The following is a 26,927-nucleotide window of genomic DNA, read 5'->3' as shown; positions in this document are numbered from 1 at the left end:
AGCCCATGCTGACAATCCCCTTCCTCAACCTCCATCCTAGGCTAAGTCCATACCTCTGAACCACCCATATATGCTTAAACATTTAGTAATACATTTGTATGTGTATGGACTACTCCTTGTCTCAATTTGCTGTGTACAGAGAGTTTCAAGGCAATGACACAGGGAGGAGGAGCCCAGGCAGAGACCAGTGATCTCCCTGCATTGAGGAGATCAGGCTCAAAGCACTGAAGACCAAAGAGGATAGAGTTTGCAGGACAGAGTATCAAGGAGGGAGAGCTTCACAGAGAGACCGCTCTGAAGATTTTTAGAGTGCGCCCTTTGAGTACTGATCAGCACATGTGTGTGAGGAAACTATGCAAAGCTAGGTAGAGAATCACCCATAAAGGTTAGAGGTAAGAGTGACTGGCATTCACACAGGCTGGAAGACTGCCAGGTCACTGGGGAGCTTGCAGAGAAGTGTGTTGCCTCAAGAGGGGAATAATTAACTCCAGACTGAGCACTGGTCTGGTCCTACCTGACAAGTCATGAAAGCAAAACCCAAAAGTATTGATTGTTTCCAAGTAACGTAACTGCATTCCAGAACAAATCTCAAGAATATCTGTAAGGATCAAAAATGTCCACCTGTGGGGCTTCCCTGGTGGCGCAGTGGTTGAGAGTCCGCCTGCCGATGCAGGGGACACGGGTTCGTGCCCCGGTCCGGGAAGATCCCACATGCCGCGGAGCGGCTGGGCTCGTGAGCCATGGCCCCTGAGCCTGCGCGTCCAGAGACAGTGCTCCGCAATGGGGGAGGCCACAACAGTGAGAGGCCCGCGTACCGCAAAAAAAAAAAAAAAAAAAAAAAAAAATGTCCACCTGTGGGAAGGGGTTGGGGAGGGAGTTGAATAAGCAGAGCACAGAGGATTTGTTGGGCAGTGAAAATACTCTGCCTGACATTATAATGCCTGATATAATGCCATTATACTTTTATCCAAACCCATAGAACGTTCAACATCAAGAGTGAACCCTGGGACTTCCCTGGTGGTCCAGTGGGTAAGACTCCATTGCTCCCAATGCAGGGTGCCAGGGTTCGATCCCTGGTCGGAGAACTAGATCCCGCATGCCGCAACTGAGTCTGCATGCTACAACTAAGAAGTCCTCATGCCGGACGAAAGATCCTGTGTGCCGCAACTAAGACCTGGTGCAGCTAGAATAAATAAATAAATAAATAAATATTTTTTAAAAAGAGTGTACCCTAAGGTAAACTTTGGACTTTGGGTTATCATGATGTGTCAATGTAGGTTCATCCTTGGTAAGTGTACGATTTTGGTGAGTGATGTTGAAAATGGGAGAAGCTATGCATGTATGGGGACAGGGGAATATGTGAGAAGCCTCTCTCTCTCAGTTTTGTTGTAAACTTACAACTGCCTTAAAACATTGATTTTTTAAAAAATCCACCTCCCAACAAGGTGAAATTAACAATGCCTGGCACCCATAGATTGCCAGACATGCAAAGCAGCAGGAAAATATGTCCCATAATGAGGAGAAAAATCAATCAAAAATGAACCAGAACTGACACAGCTGTTAGAATAAGCAGTCAACTAAATTAAAACAGCTATTATAACTGTATTCCATATGTTCAGAAAGTCAAGTAGAGACATGAGGATCCAAACTGAACATCCAAACTGAACTTACGGAGATGAAAACTACAATGTCCAGGATGAAAAACACACTGGATGTGATTTGTTGTAGATTAGACATTACTTAGAAAATGATTCGTGAAGGGCTCCCCTGGTGGCGCAGTGGTTGAGAGTCCGCCTGCCGATGCAGGGGATATGGGTTCGTGCCCCGGTTCGGGAAGATCCCACGTGCCGCGGAACGGCTGGGCCCGTGAGCCATGGCCACTGAGCCTGCGCGTCCAGAGCCTGTGCTCCGCAACGGGAGAGGCCACAACAGTGAGAGGCCCGCATACTGCAAAAAAAAAAAAAAAAAAAAAAAAAGAAAAAAGAAAATGATTAGTGAAGACCCAACACTAGAAAGTCTCTAATGAAATACAGAGAAAAAAGTGAATTTGAAAAAGAAAAAATAAAGAGCTATAAGGCAACTTCAAGCCTAATACACATGCAATTGGAGACCCAGATGAGGTAGAAGGGGAACAAGGGGAGCTCAACAATGTTTGAAGAAACAATGGCCAAAATTTTTTCAAATTTCGTGAAAACCATAAACCCACAGATCCAAGATGCTCAATGGACCTTCAAAACAAGAACTATGACGAAAAATACACCAAAACACATCATAATCAAATTGCTCAAAAACAATAACAAAGAGAAAAATCTTAAAAGCAGCCAGGGAAAAAGCTACCTCACAGAGGGGCACATATAAGGAAAACTTTAGTTTTCTTGTCGAAAATAATATGAGATGACAGTGGGAAAATATCTTTAAAGAAATGTAAAAAAACAAAACCAAAAACCTGTCAACCTAGAATATTTTACTCAATAAAAATATCTTTCAAAAATTAAGGACATAGAGACAGAAAGTAGATTAATGGTTATCAGGGTCTGGGGGGAGGGAAGAATGAGGAGTGACTATTAACAGGTATGGATTTATGGGGACTGATGAAATATTCTGGAGTTAAATAGTGGTGATAGTTGCACAACTTTGTGAATATACTAAAAGCTACTGAATTATACACCTTTAAAGAGTGAATTTTATGATATCTGAATTACATCTAAATTTAAAAAAATCATAGACATTTTTAGACATACAAGAGATGAAAGAATTTATCATGAGCCAAACTACATTCCAAAAAATGTTAAAGAAAATCTTATGAACAGAAGGAAAGTGATACCAGATGGAAATATAGATCTACACAAGGGAATGAAGAGCACTGTAAATGATAGCTATATGGTAAATATACAACTTTTTAAAATTTAAATCTCTTTAAAAGATGACTGCTTTTTAAATGAAAATGATGAAATAATAATAAAAATGCATTATGGGGTTTATAACACATATAAGTAAAATAAATATGACAATGATAGCATAAAGAGTGGGAGGTGAAATCACAACATATTCTACAGATATTAAAAGGATAATAAAGGAACATTATAAACATCTTTATGCCAATAAATTCAATAACTTAGAAACAATGGTCAAATGCCTTGAATGACACAAACTACTAAAGTTTATGCAGAAGAAACAGATGGACTGACTAGCCTTATATTTATTAAAGAAACTGAATTTGTAGTTAAAAACCTTCCCACAAAGAAAACTCCAGGCCCCAATAATTTCACTGGTGAATTCTACCAAATTTAAGAAACAAATAATATCAGTATTATACAAATTCTTCTTTGATATCAAAACCAAAGAAAGACATTATAGAAGAAAACTACAAAACAATATCCTTTATAAACGTACCTGCAAAAATTCTAAACAAAATCTTAGTGAATCAAGCCAACAATAAATAAAAAAGATAATACATTGTAAGTAAGTGGGGTTTATCCCAGGAATTCCAGGTTGGTTTAACATTTGAAAATTAGTCACTGTAATTTGCCATGACAATAAACTCAAAAAGAAAAGTCATATGACTGTCTCAATAGATGCAGGAGAAGTATTTGTCACAATCTAACATTCATTCCTGATAAAAATTCTCAGCAAATGAGGAATAGAAGGGAACTTCCTCATTCTGATAAAGGGCAAATACAAATTCCTACAATACCATCACACTCTGGTGAAAACGGAATGCTTTTCCTTTCTATTTAACATCATGCTGGAGATTCTACGCAGTGCAATCAGGCCATAAAAAGAAATAAAAGGCATCCTGATTGGGCAAGAAGAAGCAAAACTGTTTTAATTTGAGATGATATGATAGATCACATGTAGGAAATCCAATACAATATCCCTATTCCGTTGTGGGTTTAGAATAAGTGAATTTAGCAAGTTTGTAGAATACAGGAGCAATAGACGAAAATCAATTGTCCTACATATTAGCAACAAACAACTGGAAATTGAAATAAAAGTTTCCATTTACAACAACATAAAAAATTGAAAGAGATAATTCTGACAAAAGATATGAAAGACATGCACACTGAAAACTACGAAACATTGTTGAGAGAAACTAAAGAAATTAAAGGACAGAGAGTTCATGGGTCAGAAGACTCAATATTGTTAAGATGTCATTTACCCACAAATTGATATATAGATTTAATGCAATCTTAATCAAAATCCTATCAGACTTTTTTATGGTAGAAATGCAAGCTGATTCTAAAATTCATATGGAAATGCAGGGACCTGAAAAAGTGAAAACATCATTGAAAAGTAGAACAAAGGTAGAGAACTTATATTATCTGATTTCAAAAATTATTATAAAACTACAGTAATCAAGATTGTGTAGTACTGGCACAAAATTAGGAAAATATATTAGTGGAACAGAATAGAGAGTTCAGCAATAAACCTATACATATATGGACAACTTATTTTTTACAAATGTGCAGGACAATTTAGCAAGAAAAGATAGTCGTATCATTAAATGGTGTTGGAACGATTGGCTATCCATATGAAAAAAAACCCAAACACACTGTATTTCAGTCCATATCGTGTGTCATATACAAAAATTTACTCAAAATAGATCTTTGGTCTGAAAGTATTAAATTTTTAGAAGAAAACATGGGAGATAATCTTTGTGACCTTGGTTTAGATAAAGATTTCTTAGATATGCTATCAAAAGTACAATCCACAAAAACTAATAAATTGGACTTAAAGTTAATATTTCTATTCTTTAAAGGTACTGTTAAGAGAGTGAAAGGAGTAGCCATAGATTGAAAGAAAAATATTTAAAAATCATGTGTCTTATAGAAGTCTTGGATCCAGAACATATAAAAACTCTCAAAAGTCAGTTATAAGCAAAACAACAAAAGTCGGCAAAAGTTGGCAAAAGATTTGAATAGACAATTAAAGAAAACATACATAAGATACATAGCTGGCAAATAAACATCTGCAAAAGTGTTCAATATCTTGAGCCATTAGGAAAACATAAATTAAAACCATAATGAGATACCATTATACACTCACTAGAATGGCTAAAATTTAAAATTCACCGTTCCAAGTGTTGGCCATGATGTAGAAGAGCTAGAACTCTCACACACTGCTGATGAGAATATAAAATGGTATGTCCACTTTGGAAAAACCATTTGGCTTTTTTTTTTAAGTTAAACATATACCAACCCTATGACCCAGCCATTCCACTCTTAGCTATTTTCCCAAGAGAAAAGAAAGCATATATCCATACAAAGATTTACATGAATGTGTATAGTGGCTTTATTTGCAATAGTCATGTATTCACTCATCTAAAACTCACAACAGTATCCTATGAAGTAGATTCTCTCCTTCTCCCCATTTTCCAGAGTGTTGTTAGGAATGGGGGAGAGAAATGTTGGGCTGGCCACTTACACTTGTCTACCATATGGGCTAATAATAGCACCTGACTCAAATTTTTATATATATATATATATATATATATATATATATAAACTTATATTTATTGTGGTGGTTTCTCTTGTTGCGGAGCACGGGCTCTAGGCGCTTGGGCTTCAGTAGTTGTGGCGCTCGAGCTCAGTAGTTGTGACACATGGGCCCAGCGCTCCGTGGCATGTGGGATCCTCCTGGACCAGGGATCAAACCTGCGTCCTCTGCACTGGCAGGTGGATTCTTAACCACTGCGCCACCAGGGAAGTCCCACCATCTATCTTTTATGTGCAAGCAAATACAATCCTAACTTATACAAATGATTAAGTAATTTATAAAATTCTCAAACTAGTATATATAGGATGGATAAACAACAAGGTCCTACTGTATAGCACAGGGAACTATAGTCAATATCCTGTGATAAACCATAATGGAAAAGAATAGGAAAAAGAATATATAAATGTATAACTGAATCACTTTGCTGTACAGCGGAAATTACAACATTGTAAGGCGAAGTTATTCAATAAAATAAAATAAAATAAATAATGTATACAATTCCTAAGTGGAGGTGTTGCATGATTTTATTTAACTGTGACAAGGTAAACACTGTCAGAAAAAGCATAGAGTCAGAAAGGTCTGAAAGCATAGGAAGTGCTGGTGTGGTGTGCTAGTGACAGAGCAGCAGGCAATGGCTAACTGACCCAGGGAGAATGTAGACGGTGAAGAAGTGAAAAGGGTCAAGGTAAAAACCCACAAAAGACCACATCGTGGGGTAGGGAAAGGCTCAGGGAAGAAGGGCCAGAGAAGGAGAAAAAGAAGGAACAGCCAGACCTAAGAGGAAACCAGCAGTGGGGTTACTGGCTGGAGAAGGGAAGAAACAGGGAGGACAAATAAGCTGTTAACATATTTGAAGGTTTTCTGGTGGAAAAGAGATTAAATTTATTCATATAACAAGTATGTGACAATTATTTACAGGCATCCTCGGAGATATTGTGGGTTCGGTTCCAGATCACAGCAATAAAGCAAATATTGCAATAAAGCCAGTCACGTGAATATTTTGGTTTCCCAGCGCATATAACAGTTATGTTTACACTATACTGTAGTCTATTGAGTGTGCAATAGCATTATGTCTAAAAAACAATGTACATACCTTAATTAAAAATACTTTATTGATTAAAAAAATGCGATCATCTGAGCCTTCAGCGACTCATAATATTTTTGCTGGCGGAGGGTCTCTGCCTCAATGTTGGTGGCTGCTGACTGATCAGGGTGGTGGTAGCTGAAGGTTGGGATGGCTGCGGCAGTTTCTTAAAATAAGACAGCAGTGAAGTTTGCCACATCAATTGACTCTTCCTTTCAAGAACGATTTCTCTGTAGCATGCGATGCTGTCTGATAGCATTTTACCCCCAGTAAAACTTCTTTCAAAATTTTGAGAGAGTCAATCCTCTCAAACCCTGTGCTGCTTTATCAACTACTTTTATGTAATATTCTAAATTGTTTGTTTTCATTTCAATAATATTCATAGATCTCCACCAGGAGTGGTTTCCATCTCACGAAACCACTTTCTTCGCTCATCCAATAAGAAGCCGTTTCTCATTCGTTAAAGTTTTCCCATGCAACTGCAGCAATTCAGTCACATCTTCAGGCTCTACTTCTAATTCTCGTTCTCTTGCTATTTCCACCATATCTGCAGTTACTTCCTCCACAGAAGTCTTGAACTCCTCAAAGTCAACTTCTTCCAAATTCCTGTTAATGTTGGTCTTTTGACTTCCAATGAATCACAAATGTTCTTGATGGCATTTAGAATGGTGAATCCTTTCCAGAAGGTTTTCAATTTACTTTGCTTAGATCCATCAGAGGAATCACTGTCTACAGTAGCTATAGCCTTAAAAATCTATTTCTTACATAATAAGACTTAAAAGTCAAAATTACTCTGATCTACAGGCTGCAGAATGGAGATTGTTAGCAGGCATGAAAACAACTTTAATGTTGTCATGCTTCTCCTTCTGAGCTCTTGGGTGACCAGGTGCATTGTCAACAGGCAGTAATATTTTGAAAGGACTCTTTCTTTTCTGAGCAATAGGTTGCAACAGTGGGCTTAAAATATTCAGTAAACCATGTTGTAAACACATGTGCTGTCATCCAGGCTTTGTTCTTCCGTTTATAGAGCACAAGCAGAGTAGATTTAGTGTAATTCTTAAAGGCCCTAGGATTTTCAAAATGGTGTATGAACACTAGCTTCAACTTAAAGTCACCAGCTGCATTAGCCCCTAACGGAAAGTCAGCCTGTCCTTTGAAGCCTTGAAGCCAGGCATTGACTTCTCCTCTTTACGTATGAAAGTTCTAGATGGCATCTTTTTCCAGTAGAAGGCTGGTTCATCTACACTGAAAATCTGCTGTTTAGTGTAGCCACCTCCATCAATGATCTGAGCTAGAGCTTCTGGGTAACTTGCTGCAGCTTCTACATCAGCGCTTGCCGCTTCGCCTTGCACTTTTATGTTACGGAGACGGCTTCTTTCCTTAAACTTCATGAACCAGCCTCTGCCGGCTTCAGACCGTTCTTCTGCAACTTCCTCACCTCTCTCAGACTTCACAGAACTGAAGAGAGTTAGGGCCTTGCTCTGGATTAGGCTTTGGTTTAAGGGAACATTGTGGCTGGTTTGACCTTCCATCCAGGCCACCAAAACTTTCTCCATATTTGCAATAAGGCTGTTTTGCTTTCTCATCATTCATGTGCTCACTGGAGTAGCGCTTTTAATTTCCTTCAAGAACCTTATCTCTGCATTCACAACTTGGCTGTTTGGCGCAAGAGGCCTAGCTTTCCACCTGTCTTGGCTTTGACATCCCTTCCTCACTAAGCTTCATCATTTCCAGCTTTTGATTTAAAGTGAGAGACTTGTGACTCTTCCTTTCACTTGAACACCAACAGGCAATTGTAGGGTTATTGACTGGCCTAATTTCATATTGTTCTGTCTCATGGAATAGGGAGGCCCGAAGAGAGGGAGAGGGACAGGGGAATGGCCATTCAGTGGAGAAGCCAGAACACACACATTTATTAAGGTCACCATCCTATATGGGCATGGTTCACGGCACTCCAAAACAACGACAATAGTAACATAAAAGATCATAGGTCACTATAACAAATACAATCATAATGAAAAAGTTTGGAATATTGTGAGAATTACCAAAATGTGACACAGAGACACGAAGTGAGTAAATGATTTTGGAAAAATGGTTCCAATAGACTTGCTTAATGTTTTGCCACAAACCTTCAACTTGTAAAAAGCACAATATCTGTGAAGCACGATAAAGTGAAGCACAGTAAAGCAAGGTATGCCTGTACATAACACAAGCGGTAAATTAAAACCCACCTGGTGGGACTTCCCTGGCAGTCCAGTGGTTAAGACTCCACACTTCCAATGCAGGGGGCATGGGTTTGATCCCTGGTCGGGGAACTAAGATTCCACATGCTGCATGGCCTACAAACAAACAAAACAGAACCCACCTGAAGGTGAAGGTCAGGGAATCTGTTTCAATTCAACGTGGAGTAGAAATTAGTGTTCTTATCTATTCAGGATACCTTTGCCTCCCCAGCTTCTTCTGTTAATAACATGGTCCTTGTTATAGCAGTGAACAATAATATTATTCCATCTCTCTTCACACAGTGACTGGTCCAGGGATGGGCATAGGACCCCAGCCAGGACAATCAGAATCCTTATCCAAACATTTTCTAACAGGACTGGTCTTCTTTGCTTCCCTTTCGGTCACTGAATTTTTTGGCTGTGGGCCCAGAGCTGTTGGAGGGCATACGTGCTGGGCATGGAGAGTCCATCTGCAAGAGGAGGTCTTCAGCACAAGTTTTCCTAACATGAATTAGTGATGATGTTATTGATTAATTAGAGAACATGATCTGTGTGATGTGCCAACTGCTGTTGTTATGATTTCATTTAGAACCAGCAAGCAGAGTAGAAAGAAAAAAAAACCCCAGAAAACCCACATAGTTGGAAGCAATACCAGCTGCAATGCCTGAGTGACTTCATGCTTTGCTTACTAAGCAGTGGGTTGTAAAGTTGATGGCAACGTGTGCAGGTTGTGCTGGTCATAAGGATGGTGGGGGCAGTAAGAGTCAGTACTCTTGAGTAAGAGCCATGTGTGACGCAGGCATAAAAGACAATTATGAAGGCCTTCCCTGGTGGCACAGTGGTTAAGAATCCGCCTGCCAGTGCAGGGGACACGGGTTCGAACCCTGGTCCGGGAAGATCCCACATGCCGCGGAGCAACGAAGCCCGTGTGCCACAGCCACTGAGCCCACGTGCCACAACTACTGAAGCCTGCGCACCTAGAGCCCGTGCTTCGCAACAAGAGAAACCACCGCAATGAGAAGCCCGTGCACCACAACGAAGAGTAGCCCCGCTCGCCTCAACCAGAGAAAACCCGTGCCCAGCAACGAATACCCAATGCAGCCAAAAAAAAAAAAAGACAATTACGAACCTAGAAAGACTTAGATTCATACAAGGTTAATATTATCGATGAGAAGTGTTGGAATAAAAGAATATAGGTCACTAAATGCTATGCTTCTGAGTAAGAAAAGAATCCTATAGCAATCTAAAGAAGGGAGGGAAAAGTCTATTTAAATTTAAATCTATCTGATTACCCATATGAAATGCCATTTTTAAGTCAAAATTAAGACACTTTCTGAGATATTGAACAGCTAATTACAGTTCAGTTATACAGTTCCTATTTAATTTCCCAGGAACATAATCTTAAATTGCAACTAGTGGGATTTGGGAATGCTCAGGGGGTTTGCAATGAGTGTTGAAGGATTGCTTGACATAGTAATGAAGATGATATAGAAAAATATCCCAAGCTAAGGACAGTAGCATAAGTAAAAGAATGGAGAGAACAGTGAATACAGCATGCTACCTTTTGTATAAGGAAAGGAAACAAAGTGCATATTATTTATTTGTATAAATGCTTAAAGGTTCTGTGTACTCATAAGAACCTAATATCAGGGTTGGCTATTTGGAGTCAAGTATGTGGTCTGGGTTGATGGGGGATAGGGGTGGAGGGAAGACTTGACTCCCTCCACCCCTATCCCTCATCTTTAAGGTTCAAGAGAGAATTAAGTGGGCAGTAGACTAGGGTGGCATTAGATCAAACAAAACCTCGAATGTTTTACTACAAGATTTGTACTTTAGTTTCTGGGTAATGGAAAGGCACCACAGAATTTTAAATATACGCCTGACATAATAAAGCCTTCATGGAAGGGGTAAGAATTTGCTCTGTAACCTGAAATGCAAGTACTATTATACTCTTTTGTGTTCCAAAATCAAATCAAATTTGCTTCATTCCCCCATTTGTCAGAGTTGCAAAAACCCAGTTTCGTTGCAGATGAAGGTGTTGGGGAGGAGTTCTCCCCACCCTCCCAATTCCATTAGGATCATAGAAGAGTCTGGGAGCTTATGGATGTCCCAAAGAGAAATCACTCAGCCTGTGACCCAGACTTTGCTGTTTCTCCCTATCCTGGAGCAGGACCAGCTACATAATTTGCGGGACTCAGTGCAAAATGAAAATACAGAGCCCCTTGTTCAAAAACCGTTGACAATTTCAAGGCGGCGACAGCAGAGCATTAGACCCAGTGCGGGGCCCTTCTGTGTGTGAGTGCACAGACCCATCTCAGACGAATGAAGCTGGCCCTGCCCTGAGGGCAGGCAATCTCACGTGGGTTACGCTACTTTGAGAAACTGAGCTCCCGGAGTCTCCACTGGAGTAAGATCTGAGGCCAACAGGATTAAAGTAGTGCACAAACGGTGCCCCTTAGAATGCTTCCCAAACTTTAGTGTGCACGTCAATCACATGGATAGTGCTAAGATGCAGATTTTGACTCTGGGGTAGGTCTGGGGTAGCTCTTGAAATTCTGCATTTTTGCAAACTCGCACCTGCTACTGGTTCTGTTGGTCTGTAGATGACATTTTGATCCACAAAGCATTACCCCATAACCTTAGATGTACCTCATCTTCAACCCTCAGACTCCCCTCCTGACTCTCCAAGAGTTCAAGCTTGGTGTCCAATCTTTTATGTCACAAAACCTCAGCTGTTAAGGGCAGGGAAGGAGGTAAATATCCCCTTCTGTCCATAACCTAGAAGACAAGTGGTACTTGAATTTCCTGATCAGGGTACCTGGACTGGTCTATTTTATAAGGATAATGCAGGTGTCAGCATGAGGCATGGAAAAAAAATCATGAAGAGATAGAGGCAGCTGTAATTAGGCAAGAGTTGATAAGGTCCTGAATTGGGGTTCCTTGAGGATTAGAATGGAAGCAGTCAGAAGAGGCTTTTCAAAGGTCAACTCAGCTGGCTGAGGAAGCCAACAGGATGCTAGCTGAAGAGGGAGAGGGAGGGAATGGAGGTGACTCCAGAGTTTTGAGCCTGGATGTGCCTAAAATGATGAAGATGCCACTAACCCAGGGGGGCAGAAAGAGCAGCAGGTTTGGCGGGACACGAGTTCAGTTTAGTCACACTAAGTTTTAGGGGCTGTACGTCCTTATATCTAGGAGAAATCTTAGGCATCTAAGCAAGAAGAAATCAGGACAAAATGGTAAAATAAATACAATAATGGGTAGCAAATGAGTATGGATGTAAAGTACAAAGTTTTTAGAAATAAGAATATGAGGACACATGTTCAGTGAGTGGAAGAAATCTGAAATAATGAGTGAGGAACCTGTTTTGGTAGTGTAGGCCAGTGCTACTAAGAAGTTCTAGGTGAAATAAAAACTTTGCTCATAAGCAGGTATGTAGCATTTTCTTCTGTCACAAACTGTGGGGAATCTTTCAGAAAATCTTTGTTTGAAGCTTCCTGGAAAACTGATTCGGTCCCTGCCATATCTGCTCTGTCAGTAAATATAGAAGCTGAAACGCTGGAGTTACTTATCTGATACCTTTTATGAGCACTGCTTATGCACAAAACAGTCGTCTGTGTTCTCTTTTAACGTGGTCAAATGAATATATTTTGGTATGTAAATTTCTTTTCTTAGTTTTAAAAACAAATTGCAAACAATTTTACAGAAAAGAAATCATATGTATAAAACAACTTGCTACAGCTTTTTGGATCTTTCTTCAATCCTTATTAGTGTACTACACATGATTAATATGTTCCTTGTGGGATTGGCTGTGAATCATTGGTGTGTAAGTTGTTTAATGACCACATACTCCACCATCCCTTCTCATAACACCCTTTGCAACGTGACCTAGATGTTCTTCTCATCAAGGTATAGAGTCTATTGCCTCCCCTCTTGAATTTCTGCTGGCTTGTGACTGGCTTTGATCAAGAGATTGCAGTTTCTGCTCTTGCCCCCTTGCAATGCTGCCACCATCCTGTGAAGAAGCTTGACCTAGTCTCCTTGCTATGAGAGAGTATGTAGAGAGAAAGGCCTACCTTTCGGCCAGCACCAAACTCCAGCCAGGTGAATGAAGCCGTCTAAGACCATCCAGCCCCAGTCGAGCTGCCAGATGACTGCAATTACAAGAGTGACCCCAGGTCAGGCCAGCTAAAACACCATGCAGCTAAATTCAGACCAAATTGCTAACCCACAGAAGTGTGAGCAAATAAAATGGCTGTTTTACGCCACTAAATTTTAGGGAATTCCCTGGCAGTCCAGTGGTTAGGACTGCACTTTCACTTGTTGAGGGAGTGGGTTCAATCCCTGGCTGGGGAACTAAGATCCCACGAGCTGCATGGTGTGGCCAAAAGGAAAAAAAAAAGCCACTAAATTATAGGTAGTTTGTAGGGCATAATAGATAACTGATATAATTTGGTATATTATATTTGCATTCTAATTTTGGAATTATTATTTTGATATAATTTTTTATGTATTTGACCAAGTTGCAAGACAATTTAAAATGGTTATACGCAATTCTATTGTATTCCCTTACCACAGTTTACTTAAACTTTTCCCAGTAATTGGACATTTGGTTTGTACTTTCCATTTTTGTGGATAATACTGTTCTAAACATGTTTTTACAAGTGCTCTCTAATTTTTTTCCCTGTTATTTTCTTAGGAAATTTTTTTTACCAAAAGTGGAATTGGTGGGTGAAATGATGTCAAGTATTAATTCTCATTACATACTGCCTGACTGCTTTCCAAAAGACTGTTATCAATTTACAGTGCAGCCAGCAATATATCTGTCTCTCCATACCCAGTTATCAAACTTTCTAAAAATTTAGCAATTTTTGTTTATTTTTAATTTTTTGGCTGTGTTGCGTGGCTTGTGGAATCTTAGTTCCCCAACCAGGGATTGAACCTGGGCCATGGCAGTGAAAGCGCTGAGTCCTAACCAGTGGACTGCCAGGGAATTCCCAGCAATTTTTAAATGAAGATGTAACATATATACAGCAAAGTATGCAAATCTTAACTATATGTCTTGATTAATATTTACAGAGAGAGAGAGAGAGAGGTAGATAGACAGAGAGAGAATCCATGTAGTCACCCCCAGATGAAGAATTGGAATGTTTCTGGCTCCCCAGCTATTTCTCTTGTGCTCCTTTCCAGTCAATACCACTGCCAGAAGTAACCACTATTCTGGTTTCCATCACTCTTTCCATCTACTCTTGCACTTCATATAAATAGAACCATGCAGATTGTATTCTCCTATGTCTGCCTTCTTTTGCTCATTATTATGTCTGTGAAATTCATCCATGCTCTTGTTGTGTATGGCAGTGGCTCATTCTTTTTTATTGGTAATATTATCCCTTGAGGATGCCACAATTTCCTTATCCATTCTTCCTTTGGTGGACATTTCAGTAATTTCAGTTTGGTGCTATTAAATAAAGTTTTTTAAACTTTTTTTCACTTATTTTAATAGTTCAATAGTTGTGTGTTGATACTTTAGAAGTGTTTCAATACTAATTTCTTCAATTACTATTGGAGTATAACAGAGGAGGGACTAGAGATGAGTCTGAATGAGTGAGCAGGGGCTAGATTATGAAGGACCTTGTAAGACATGCTGAGGAACTTGAACTTTGTGGCATGGACAGAGGGAAGTCACTGAGGGATTTGAAGCAAGAGAGGGAACTTATCAAACTTGCATTTTAGAAAAATGACTTTGGCAGTAGGGAGGAGAACGGATGGTTTGAGGAAAACCCTGAAGGTAGATTTCTAGGCAGAAGACTATGGCAATAGCACAGGTGAGAAATGAGCTGGGCCTGAACTAACACAGGAGCAACAAAACTTAGTGTGTGTTGATATTTGAGGGATGAGGAATTAGGAAGATCTAACTGCTGGGTAACTAGGGTGGCAGTAGATGCATTGACTAAGACAAGGAATGCAGATGGGAAGCAGGAGGAGATAGAACCATAGGAAAGATAATGAGTTTATTTTGTATTTGTTGAATTTGAGATATTTGTGGAATGTCCAGGTGGAGAGGACTATTTGTCAATTGGACACGTAAGTCTAGAAGTCTGGAAGTGGTCCTGGTAGAGGCGGAGATTTGGGAGATCACCAGCACATAGGTAGAAGAAGAGGTAAGGTAGATAAGGTTAGTTAGAATAGTCATTGAGGTGGAGGGGTGGGCAATGAGAAGCCAAAGAAGAAGCCTGAAGAAGAGAGGACCAAGGTAAATGGGAAAGCTGTGGCTCTTACCGTCCAGGGGTTAAAAATTTCAGAAAGAGAGTGTCTCAGAGAGGTAGGTGAGATAAGGACTGCATAATAACTTCTGGATTTGGAAACTAGATCATTGGTGAGCTTGCCACAGCCGTTTCAAAGGAATGATAGGAGTGGGTGCCAGATTGCTGCGAGTTTGGAAAATGGATGGCAGTAATTAGACTTTCCTCTTGAAAAATTCAGTTGCAGGTAAAAAGAAAGATGACATTATCAAGGCCAAGGTCAGTTTTCTTTTTTAATTGCCAGAGATCTGAGCATGTTCATAGGCTATCAAGAGCAAGAGATTGAACAAGCATGAGAGGGAGGCAGTAACTGATGCAGTAGGATCCTGGAGTTGGGACTGGGGGATGGAGATTATAGGTAGACATAGACGGATTGGATAGGAAGAGAGCCACCTCATCCTTTGAGACTGAAGGAAGGGCACTAAGACTCTCTCCCCCCAAACAGTCAATCATCCATCTGAGAGGACACCATCTTGCTTGGTTGTGTGGTTTGCCCCAGAGGCTTTCAGCAACATAGATGTAGGTGGAATGTTGGATTCTCTTACAGTCGATCACTATGATAATATCTAGTTTTTCAATATTTTAAGTAATGGCAAAAGTAGTTTTAATTAGTTCCTTTTTTCTTAAAAAAATATATTACTAATACATTTGAATGCCTGATCTCATTTCCCTCCCCTTTTTCTTTGAGGTAACAACTGTCCTGAAGTGGCAATATGTCATTCCCAAACAGGTAATGTATTTTCATTAAGTATGTCGTATCCATAACTAAAATACAACATTGTTTTGTGGCTTTTAATAAATTGTTATCATACTGTACTTATCATTCTGTAACTTGCTTCTTTTACTCATTATTAGATGTTTTAGATTTATCCATCTTGATCCATATGAATGAAATTAGCTCTGATTATTTAGCTGCTGTATGATTTTTCTTTGTATAAAATGCTACTATTTATGAATTCTCTAGTTTTGTTTCAAGTGTTTCATTATTACAAAAAATGAACATGTGCAAGATTTTCTTTACGATGATGATTTCCACAAGAAAATAGTGTGTATCCTATGTTTTGTTAGGCAATGTTTTACTAATGTCAATTAGATCAAGTCACTTAACAGTATTGTTGAACTCTTGTGTCTTTACTGACTTTTTGCCTGCTTGTTCTATCAACTACTGAAAGATATTAAACTCTTCAAACATGATTGTGGATTTTTCTATGTCTTCATTTAGTTCTGCAATTTTTGCTTAGTGTATTTTGAAACTTTTTTATTAGGTGAGTACATATTATAATGTTCATGTCTTATTGATGAATTGACCCTTTTATCATGAAAATGTCCCTTTTAATTTTCTATTCATACTCTTTGTTTTGTGTCTATTTTGTCTGATATTAACATTGCCATTTCAGATTTATTATGATTAATGTTTGCATGGTGTATTTTATCCATCCTTTTACTTTCAACCTATGTGTGTATTTAAATGTGAAGTACGTATGTTGTAAACAGCATTTAATTAGATCTTGATTTTTAAATCCAATCTGATAGCCTCTGCCTTTTAATTGGAATACTTAATCTATTTATATTTTAAATAATTTACATAAGTTTTAGAGACAGACTGTTGGGGTTCAAATCTCAGCTAGTCCACTTAAAGTCTGTATGACCTTGATGATGTTACCTAACCGTTTTTCCCTTTTTCTTTTTCCCTTCCTTCCTTCCCTCCCTCCCCTTTTTCTTTCTTTCTTTCTCTTTCTTTTTCTTTCTTTCTCTCTCTCTCTTTCTCTCTTTCTTGTTTCTTCATCTGTAAAACAGGATGATAGGATGAATAGTGGTACCTACCTGTTGGATTTTTATTGGAATACTATACATCATTAATACATGTAAAGTGCTCAGAGCTGTGTCTAGTACACAGTAACAATAAATGTTAGCTAAAATCTGGATTTGACATTTTGTTTTGTAGGGATTTAAAGTTTTGTTTTAATATCTAAAATAGCTGTAAAAGACACCTCACAAAAATAATCAATTCCAAGTGATTTATATTTCAATCTCAGCCAATTATGCAAAAATCTATGTTGACATTTGGCTAGTCAATTTTCATCTTCCCTAATGACAATCAATTGTTCCTGCAAGCTAATCGGAATATGCTACATTTACATTTTAAATAAATGTGTTCAAAACCCACTAGAGTGCTTTAGAAACTTGTAAATAGGTTAGAAAATCCTGTTGAAAAGTTTTTACCCTTTTTAAATTAACTATAGAGATAGAGTTATAAAAAAATAATTGATAGACTTTATTTTTAGAACAGTTTTAGGTTTAGAGAAACATATATCTTCTTTATCCAACCCCCTCCTCCCCAGTTTTATTACTAACATCTTGCATTAGTGTGATGCATTTGTTAACAATTGATACATGAATATTGATACATTATTATTAACTAAGGCCATAGTTTACATTAGGGTTCATTCTTTGTGTTGTATGATTCTATGTGTTTTGAAAAATGTATAATGAAATGTATCCATTACAGTATCATACAGAGTAGTTTCACCGTCCTGACGATTCTCTGTGCTCCTCCTGTTCGTCCTTCCCTCTTTTCTCGAGAATCCTGATTTTTTACTGTCTCTATTCTTCCTTTTCTAGAATGCTGTATAGTTGGGATCATACAGTATGCAGGCTTTTCAGACTGGCTTCTTCCACTTAGAAATATGCATTTAAGGTTACTCCATGTCTTTTCATGGCTTCATAGCTCATTGCTTTTTATGATGAAAAATACTCTATTGTATAAATATACCACAGTTTGTTTATATATATACCTACTGAAGGACATCTGGGTTACTTCCAAGTGTTTGCAGGTATGAATAAGCTTGCTATAAACACGTGCACAAGTTTTGATGTGAATTTGTTTTTAACTCATTAGGTAAATATCAAGGAGTGCAACTGCTGAATTGTATGGTAAGAGTATGTTTTGTTTTGTAAGAAACTGCTGAACTGTCTTCCAGAGTGGCTATACAGTCATTGAGCTCCATAGAGACAGTGCCCGGGCAAGTGAGAGCCGGACGGAAACTGGGCAACTCTGTGCCTCACTGAGGAAAAATACTTAAACAGGGGCAAAGGAGACCCTAAGAAGCCGAGAGGCCAAATGTCATCATATGCATTCTTTGGAAAACTTGCTAGGAGGAGCACAAGAAAAGCACTCAGATGTTTTAGTTAACTTCTCAGAGTTTTCTAGCAAGTGCTCAGAAAGGTGGGAGACCATGTCTGCTAAAGAGAAAGGAAAATTCAATGACATGGTAAAGGCAGACAAGGCCTGTTATGAAAGAAAAATGAAAACTTCTATCCCTCCTAAAGGGAAACACAAAAGAAGTTCAAGGATCCCAATGCACCTAAGAGGTCTCCTTCAGTCTTTTTCTTGTTTTGTCCTGAGTATCGTCCAAAAATCAAAGGAGACCATCCTGGCCTATCCATTGGTGATGTTGCAAAAAAACTGGGAGAGATGTGGAGTAACACTGCTGCAGATGAAAAGCAGCTTTATGAGAAGGTTCCTAAGCTGAAGGAAGAGTACAGAAAGTATATTGCTGCATAAGGAGCTAAAGGGAAGCCTGATGCAGCAACAAAGGGAATTGTCAAGGCTGAAAAAAGAAAGAAAAAGAAGGAAGAAGAGGAAGATGAGGATGAAGAGGAAGAAGAAGATGATGAATAAGTTGGTTCTAGTGCAGTTTTTTTTCTTGTCCATGAAGTATTTAACCCCCCTGTACAAAACTCACCCCTTTTAAAGAAAAAAATTGAAAGGTAAGGCTGTGTATGATTTGTTTTTGAACTGTACAGTGCCTTTTTTTGTACAGTTAACACACTACTGAATGTGTATTTAGATAGCTGTGTCCTGGTGGTACTTTCCACAGCCACTAACCTTGCCTGGTACGGTATGGGGGTTGTAAATTGGCAAGGAAATTTAAAGCAGGTTCTTGTTGGTGCACAGCACAAATTAGTTATATATGGGGATGGTAGTTTTTTCATCTTCAGTTGTCTCTGATGCAGCTTATATGAAATAATTGTTCTGTTAACTGAATACCACTCGGTAATTGCAAAAGAAAGAAAAAAAGTTGCAGCTCTTTTGTTGACATTCTGAATGCTTCTAAGTAAATACTATTTTTTACTAGGAAAAAGCAAACAAAACCAAAGCAAAACAAAAACCCTACAAAGTGACTGTACCATTTTGTACTCCCACCCCCAATGCGTTCCTGTTGTTCTACAACTTCGTCAGCATTTGGTGTTGTCAATGTTTTGATTTTAGCCAATCTAATGGGTGTGTAGTGGTATCTCATTGGTTTTAATTTGCAATTTCCTTATGACATATAATGGTGAGCATATTTTCATATGCTTATTTGATATCTGTATGTCTTTTTGGTGATGTGTCTGCTTGATCTTTTTTAAAATTTTTTATTATATTTTTTGGCTGTGTTGGGTCCCCACTGCTGCACACAGGCCCCCCCAGTTGCACCGAGCGGGGGCCACCCTTTGCCACAGTGCACAGGCCTCTCACAGCAGTGGCCTCTCTTGTTGCAGAGCACGGGCTCCAGGCGTGCAGGCCCCAGCAGTTGCGGCACGTGGGCTTAGTAGTTGTGGCTTGCGGGCTCCAGAGTGCAGGCTCAGCAGCTGCAGCACAGGGGCCCAGTCGCTCCGCGGCCTGTGGGATCCTCCCAGACCAGGGCTCGAACCCGTGTCTCCCACGTTGGCAGGCGGATTCCCAACCACTGTGCCACCAGGGAAGCCCTCTGCTCGATCTTTTGCCCATTTTACAATTGGGTTGTCTTCTTATTGTTGAGTTTTAAGAGTTCATTGTATATTTTGGATACATGTCATTTATCAAGTATGTGTCTTGAAAATATTTTCCCCTAGTCTTTGACTTGTCTTTTCATTCACTTAGTGTCTTTCTCTGACCAGAAGTTTTTAATTTTTTTGAAGTTCAACTTCACACTTTTTTCTTTCATGGATTGTGCTGATTTTTTCTTTTGTTATCTTCTAGAAGTTTTATAGTTTGCATTTTACCTTTAGACTTAGGATCCTTTTTGAGTTAATTTTTGTGAAAGACGTAAGGTATATGCTCAGATCCTTTTTTTTCCATGTGGATGTCCAGTTGTTCCAGCATTATTTGTTTAAAAGACTATCCTTTTTCCATTGAATTGTCTTTGCTCCTTTGTCAAAGATCAGTTGACTATATTGTGTGATTCTATTTCTGGGCTCTCTATTTCTTTACATTGACCTATTTATCTCTTCTTTTGCCAAATATCATACTGTCTTGATTACTGTAGCTTTACCATAAGTCTTAAAGTTTTGTAGTGTCAGTTTTCCAACTTTGTTCTTTTTTTTTTTGGCCACATGCAGCTTGCAGGATCTTAGTTCCCCAACCAGGGGTTGAACCCAGGCCCCTACAGTGAAAGTGCCAAATCCTAACCACTGGACCACCAGGGAACTCCCTGTTCTTCTTTTCAATATTGTGTTGGCTATTCTGAGTCTTTTGTCTCTCTAAACATTAGAATCTGCCTGTCAACATCCATAAAATAACTTGGGATTTTGATTGTGATTGCATTGATCTCAAGTATGAAAAACTGACATCTTAATAATATTGATCTCCTTTCCACAATTCTTTTATAAGAGTTTTGTAGTTTTCTTTAAATAGCTCTGTTCATATTCTGTTAGATTTATACCTAAGTATGTCCTTCTGAGGGGGGAGGGTGCTAATGTAAATGGTGTAATTTTTAAATTTTAAAATTCCAATTGGTTATTGCTGGCACATACCAAAGCAATTGACTGTTTTTTGGAAGTGTAGCTGATTTACAATATTGTGTTAGTTTCAGGTGTACAGCAAAGTGATTCAGTTACATATATTTTTTCAGATTCTATTCCATCACAGGTTATTACAAGATATTGAATATAATTCCCTGTGTTATACAGTGAATCCTTATTGCTTATCTGTTTTATGTATAGTAGTTTGTATGTTAATTCCATACTCCTAATTTGTCCCTCCCTCCCTTCCTCTCCATTTTGGTAACCATAAGTCTGTTTTCTATGTCTCTGAGTCTGTTTCGCATATAGATTCATTTGTATCATTTTTTAGATTCAGCATATAAGTAATATCATATAGTATTTATCTTTCTCTGTCTGACTTACGTCACTAAATATAATATTCTCTAGGTCCATCTATGTTGCTGCAAATGGAAATATTTCATTCTTTTTATGGCTGAGTAATATTCCATGTGTGTGTATATATATATATATATATATATATATATATACACATATATATACACACACATATGTATATAAATATATATGTATGTACATGTGTGTATATATATAAATATATATATACACACATATACATACCACATCTTCTTTATCCATTCATCTGTTGATGGACATTTAGGGTGCTTCCATGTCTTGGCTATTGTAAATAGTGCTGCTATGAACATTGGGGTGCAAGTATCTTTTTGAATTACAGTTTTTGTTTTATGTTTTTCTGGAAATATACTCAGGAGTGGGATTGCTGGATCATACGGTAACTCTACTTTTGGTTTTTTAAGGAACTTCCATACTGTCTTCCATAGTGGCTGCACCAATTTACATTCCCACTAACAATGTAGGAGGGCTCCCTTTACTCCACACCCTCTCCAGCATTTATTATTTATACACTTTTTGGTGAAAGCCATTCTGACCAGTGTGAGGTGATACCACATTGTGCTTTTGATTTTCATTTCTTAAATAATTAGCGATATTGAAAGCACATTTTCAAGTGCTTTTTGGCCATCTGTATGTTTTCTTTGGAGAAATGCCTATTTAGGTCTTCTGCCCATTTTTTAATTAAGTTGTTTGTTTTTGCAATATTGAGTTGTATGAGCTGTTTGTATATTTTGGATATTAACCCTTTGGATATTAACCCTTTGTCAGTCACATCGTTTGCAATCCCTATCTATAGGTGATTTTTTTGTTTTGTTTTGTTAATGGTTTCCTTTGCTGTGCAAAGCAACTGACTTTTGTATGTTAACCTTATGTTTGGCAACTTTGCTATAATCTATTATTAATTCCAGGGATTTTGGATTTTGTTGTTGTTGTTGCTACCGTGTCAATTCTTTGAGATTTTCTGCATAGATAGTCATGTCATCTGCACGAACAAAGTTTTATTTCTTCCTTCTTGGCCTGTATGCTTTTTCTTTACTCTTCTTGCCTTATTGCTTTAACAAGGACTTTTAGTACAATTTGAATAGGAGTGGTGAGAGGAGACACAGTTGCTTAGTTCCTGATCTTAGAGGGAAAGAGTCTAGCTTTCCACCAGTAAGTATGATGTTAGCTACAGGTTTATTATACATATTCTTCATCAAGCTTAGGAAGTTCCTCTCTATTCCTAGTTTGCTGAGTTTTTATTATAAATGGGTGTTGGATTTTGTTGAGTGTTCTTTCTGCATTTGATCATATGATGTTTCTTCTTTAGTGTGCTGATGTGGTAGATTATATTGACTGATTTTCAAATATTGAGCAAGCTCTGCAAACCTGGAGTAATAAATCCCAATTGGCCATAGTGTATACATTTTAAAAATACAGTTTTGGATTCTATTTGTTAACATTTTATTGAGAATTTTTGCACCATTATTCATGAGAGATATCACCGTGTAGTTTTTTTTTTTTCCTTCTTGTAATATATTTCACTGGTTTTGGTAATTGGTTAGGGTAATGCTGGCCTCACAGAATGAGTTAGGAAGTATTCCCTCTATTTCTATTTTCTGGAAGAGATTATAGAGAATTGGTATAATTTCTTCCTTAGATATTTGGTAAAATTCACCAGGGAAACAATCTAGACCTGGTGCATTCTGTTTTGAAAGTTCATTAATTATTGATTGAATATTTTAAATAGATTTAGGACTACTCATATTGCCTATTCCTCCTTCTGTGAGTTTTGGTAGATTGTGTATTTCAAGAAATTGGTCCATTTCATTCAAGTTATCAAATTTGTGGGCACAGAGTTGTTCAAAACATACTGAGTAAAAGAAGCCATTCACAAAAGGACATATGTCATATGATTACATTCATATGAAATAAAATTCATAAAGATAGAAAGCCTATTCATGGTTGCCAGGGTCTTGGGGAAGAGGAGTAAGGAGTGCTCAACTTCTCTTTTTGCTGAATGTTACTTCTCTCCCTCCTTACAGGTATTGCTCCCAAGCACACTCTCCAATATCTTCCGTACACAGATCTCTGTCTCAGAGCCTGTTTCCCAGAGAACCAAAGTGCAACATTATAAGTTTACACTATTGCTAGCAGAATATAAGAGCTCCTGGGTCTTACATCCTTGCCAGCACGCGGCATTATCAGACTTACTAACTTATGCAAACTCAAAGATGTGGAATGTTCTCACATTGTTTTATTTTGTGCTTCTCTGATTACTAGTAAGGGTGAACATCTCTTTAATCTTTTCTTGGCCACTCCAATTTTTCCTTCTGTAAATCAACTGGATAAATGTTTTTCTTTCTTTCCTTCTTATTTCCTTTAAGTTTTCTAAATCTTGTTGCATAAACTTTTTTCCAAATACCTTTTTTATTACAAAGTATCATATGTTCTTTGCAGAAAATGTAAAACACACACATACACACAACAGAGAAAGAGATAAATAAAAGTTATATGTAACCCCAGCTCCCAATGATAACTAGTAAGTAATACAGTAGTCCCCCCTTATCCAAGGGGGATACATTCCAAGAACCCCAGTGGATGCCTGAAATCTCGGATAGTACCAAACCCTATGAATACTACATTCTTTCCTATCCATACATATGATAAAGTTTAACTTATAAATTGGGCAACCTCAGATTAACAACAATATTACTAATATAATAGAACAATACACTGTCATAAAAGTTATATGAATATGGTCTCTCTCTCTCTCAAAATATCTTATTGTATTGTAGGTATTTTCAAACTGTGGTTGATTGCTGGTCACTGAAAACTGGGGAAAGCAAAACAGAAATTAAGGGGAGACTACTGCATTTTGGCTTACATCATTTCCCTATACGTGTATTTATTGGTTGCAATATCTTCATCCTCATTTTGGGCATTCTTAATTTGTGTACTTTCTGTGCTCTAAAAAAATTAGTTGGGCTGATAGTTTACCTGTATTTTATTCTTCAAAGAGCTAATTTTAAGTTTTATTTATCCTTCATACTAAGTTATCATTTTCCAATACTATATTTCTACTTTTAAATTTATTACTATACCTTTCCTAGTTTCCTTTTCTATTTTTCTAAAATATAATTTGACTAATTGGGTTTCTCTTTTCTCTCTTTTTGTCAGTGTAAGCATCTGAAGGAAACATATTGTTTTTGGCTCTATTCCAGTGATTTTAAAATGTTTTATCTAGGATTTCCATTGTTTAAAAATATGCCATTATTATTTCTGGACTTTCTGAAGAGAATATTTACTTTTAACAAATTTTTGTCATTTACTCACATAATTTGGTATATGTATAAAATTTTATACACACACACACACACACACACACACACACACACACATAATTCTCTGTAGAATTTAAGCTTATTTAAGATTATTGTATAGTTCTTATGAAAGACTAATGGACTTGAGCTTTTGGCCAACATGGAGTAATGGGAAATGGATTTACCCTCCCACCTGAAGCAACAACAGCAGAACCAGACAAAATATTTGAAACAATAATTTTCAATATTGCACACTGGCAATGAAAGAAGGTGATTCCTGAGAGATAAGAAACAAATGAGTTAGGCCCTGTAATTGTCCCGGCTTTTTACCTTTAGAGAGTTTCCAGTCTAGAGCATAGAAAGGGGATTCACTGGACTCCCTGAATGGAGGAAATGAAGCTGAGAGTCTGGAGAGACCAAGATGGCTATACATCACAGGACAGAGTACCAGAGAGATAGAAAAAGAGAACCCTGAAGATCTTTAGAATGTCCCTCTTGAATATTGAGCAGAGTGCTAATCAGTGCATATGTATAAGGAAATTACTCAAGGCTTGGGAATTAACCATCCAAAAGGATTAGAGAAACTCACAGAGGGCCGGGAATAGGACCTGTTCCCATTAGCCAAACTGAATAGTCTCATAATTTATGGCACGTTGGGTAGAGTACTCAAAAGGATCTTACCTCACTAGTAAAAAATAACTAACCTTTTACTAAACATGGCCCTGGTCTCACCTAACAATTGTAAAAGAAAGACCTGAAAGGATCAAAGTGTTTCCAATTATCTTAAGTGCATTTCAGAACAAAGTTCAAGAATATTCACAGGAATAAAAATAGCCACCTCCCAACAAGGCAAAATTCACAATGTTTGGCATCCAGTCAAGGATTACTAGACATACAAAGAAGCAGGAAAATATGGCCCTTGATGAGGATTGAATCAATAAAACAAAACTAAACTAGAACTTACACAGCTGTTAGATTAGCAGCCAATGACATTAAAAGAGTTATTATAGGAGATATGGGGATATATGTATAGCTCATTTACTTTGTTATAAAGCAGAAACAAACATACCATTGTAAAGCAATTATACTCCAATAAAGATGTTAAAAAAAGAGTTATTATAACTGTGTTCCATATGGTCAAAAACTTAAGTAGAAACATAAGATATATTAAAAAAAATACCTAATTGAATATGTAGAGATGAGTACTATAGTATCTAAGGTGAAAAATACACTGGATGTCATTAATGGCAGATTATAAATTGACATAAAGAAGATTAGTGAACATCAAGGCATAGCAATAGAAACTATCCAAACTGAAGCATAGATTTAAAAAATAATTCAAGAAAAAAGGAACAGAAAATCAGTGATCTTTGGGGCAACTTCAAGTAGCCTAATATAAATGTAATTGGAGTCCTCAATGGAGACAGGGTGGGGATCTGCAAAATATTTGAAGAAGCAATGGTCAAACTTTTTTTTTCATATTTGATGAGAATTATAAATTCAAAGATTCAAGTAGCTTGACAAATCTCAAACACAAGAAATATAACAAAAACTACACCAAGGTACATCATTATCAGTTCACAAAAAAAAACTGATAAAAGCAACCAAAGAAAAGATACAAGTTACGTAGAAAGACACAAAGAAGCATCAGATTTCTCTCTGGAAACAATGCAAGTTAGATGGCAGAGAGTAGCATGTTTAATATACTAAAAGAAAAAAAAAAAATCTGTCAGCCTAGGGACTTCCCTGGTGGTCCAGTGGTTAAGACTTCACCTTCCAATGTAGAGGGTAATGGTTCAATCCCTGGTTGGGGAACTAAGATCCCACATGCCGTACAGTCAAAAAAAAAAAAAAAAAAAACCCAGAAAACAAAAAACCCAGGCAATATAAAGACTTTTTGAAATATATAGGAAATGAAAGGATTAATCACCAGCAGACCAAGACTGAAATAAATGTTAAAGGAAGTCCTTCAAACAGAGGAAAAATGTATCAGGTGGAAATATAAATCTATGTAAAGGAATGAAAAACACTGGAAATGGTAACTATATGGGTAAATATTTGCCCTTTTTTCTTATTTAAATATCTTTAAAAGATAACTGTTTAAGAAAACATAAGAACAATGCATTGTGGGGTTTCTGATACACGTGTTAACTCTAATACATGACAACAGTAGCATAAAAGCCAGGAGCTAAGAAGTAGAAGTATACTATTTTAAGGTTTGTATACTATACATGAAGTGGCATAATATCACTTCAAGGTAGACTGTGATTCATCAAGGAAAATATACTATAAACATTAAATCAACCATTGAACAACAGAAAAAGTAATAGCCAATACCCAACTCAAGATATAAAAAGGAATCAAA

General features: G+C 37.6%; 1 long non-coding RNA gene and 1 pseudogene across 2 annotated transcripts in view; one reads left to right on the top strand and one right to left on the bottom strand.

Annotated features, from left to right (window-relative positions):
- Window positions 1-1,406: 1,406 nt before the first annotated feature.
- LOC132598255 (uncharacterized) overlaps window positions 1,407-26,927 on the bottom strand; it is a 56,255-nt gene continuing 30,734 nt past the window's right edge. The window contains exons 3-4 of one of the 2 annotated variants that reach the window (XR_009566276.1): window positions 8,812-8,919; window positions 1,407-1,947 (exon numbers count right to left, since the gene is read on the bottom strand). This is a non-coding gene — a long non-coding RNA (uncharacterized lncRNA). Of the gene's footprint in view, window positions 1,948-8,811; window positions 8,920-12,881; window positions 12,954-26,927 lie in introns of those variants that run through there. The other variant, XR_009566277.1, reaches the window with a different exon arrangement.
- LOC115842544 (high mobility group protein B1 pseudogene) lies at window positions 18,255-18,783 on the top strand (annotated as a pseudogene).

This window comes from Globicephala melas, chromosome 12 (genome assembly GCF_963455315.2).
Source record: "Globicephala melas chromosome 12, mGloMel1.2, whole genome shotgun sequence".
In the NCBI taxonomy this organism is placed as follows: domain Eukaryota; kingdom Metazoa; phylum Chordata; class Mammalia; order Artiodactyla; family Delphinidae; genus Globicephala; species Globicephala melas.
The sequence above is the reverse complement of the archived record's forward strand: the minus strand, read 5'-3'. Positions and strand labels throughout refer to the sequence as shown.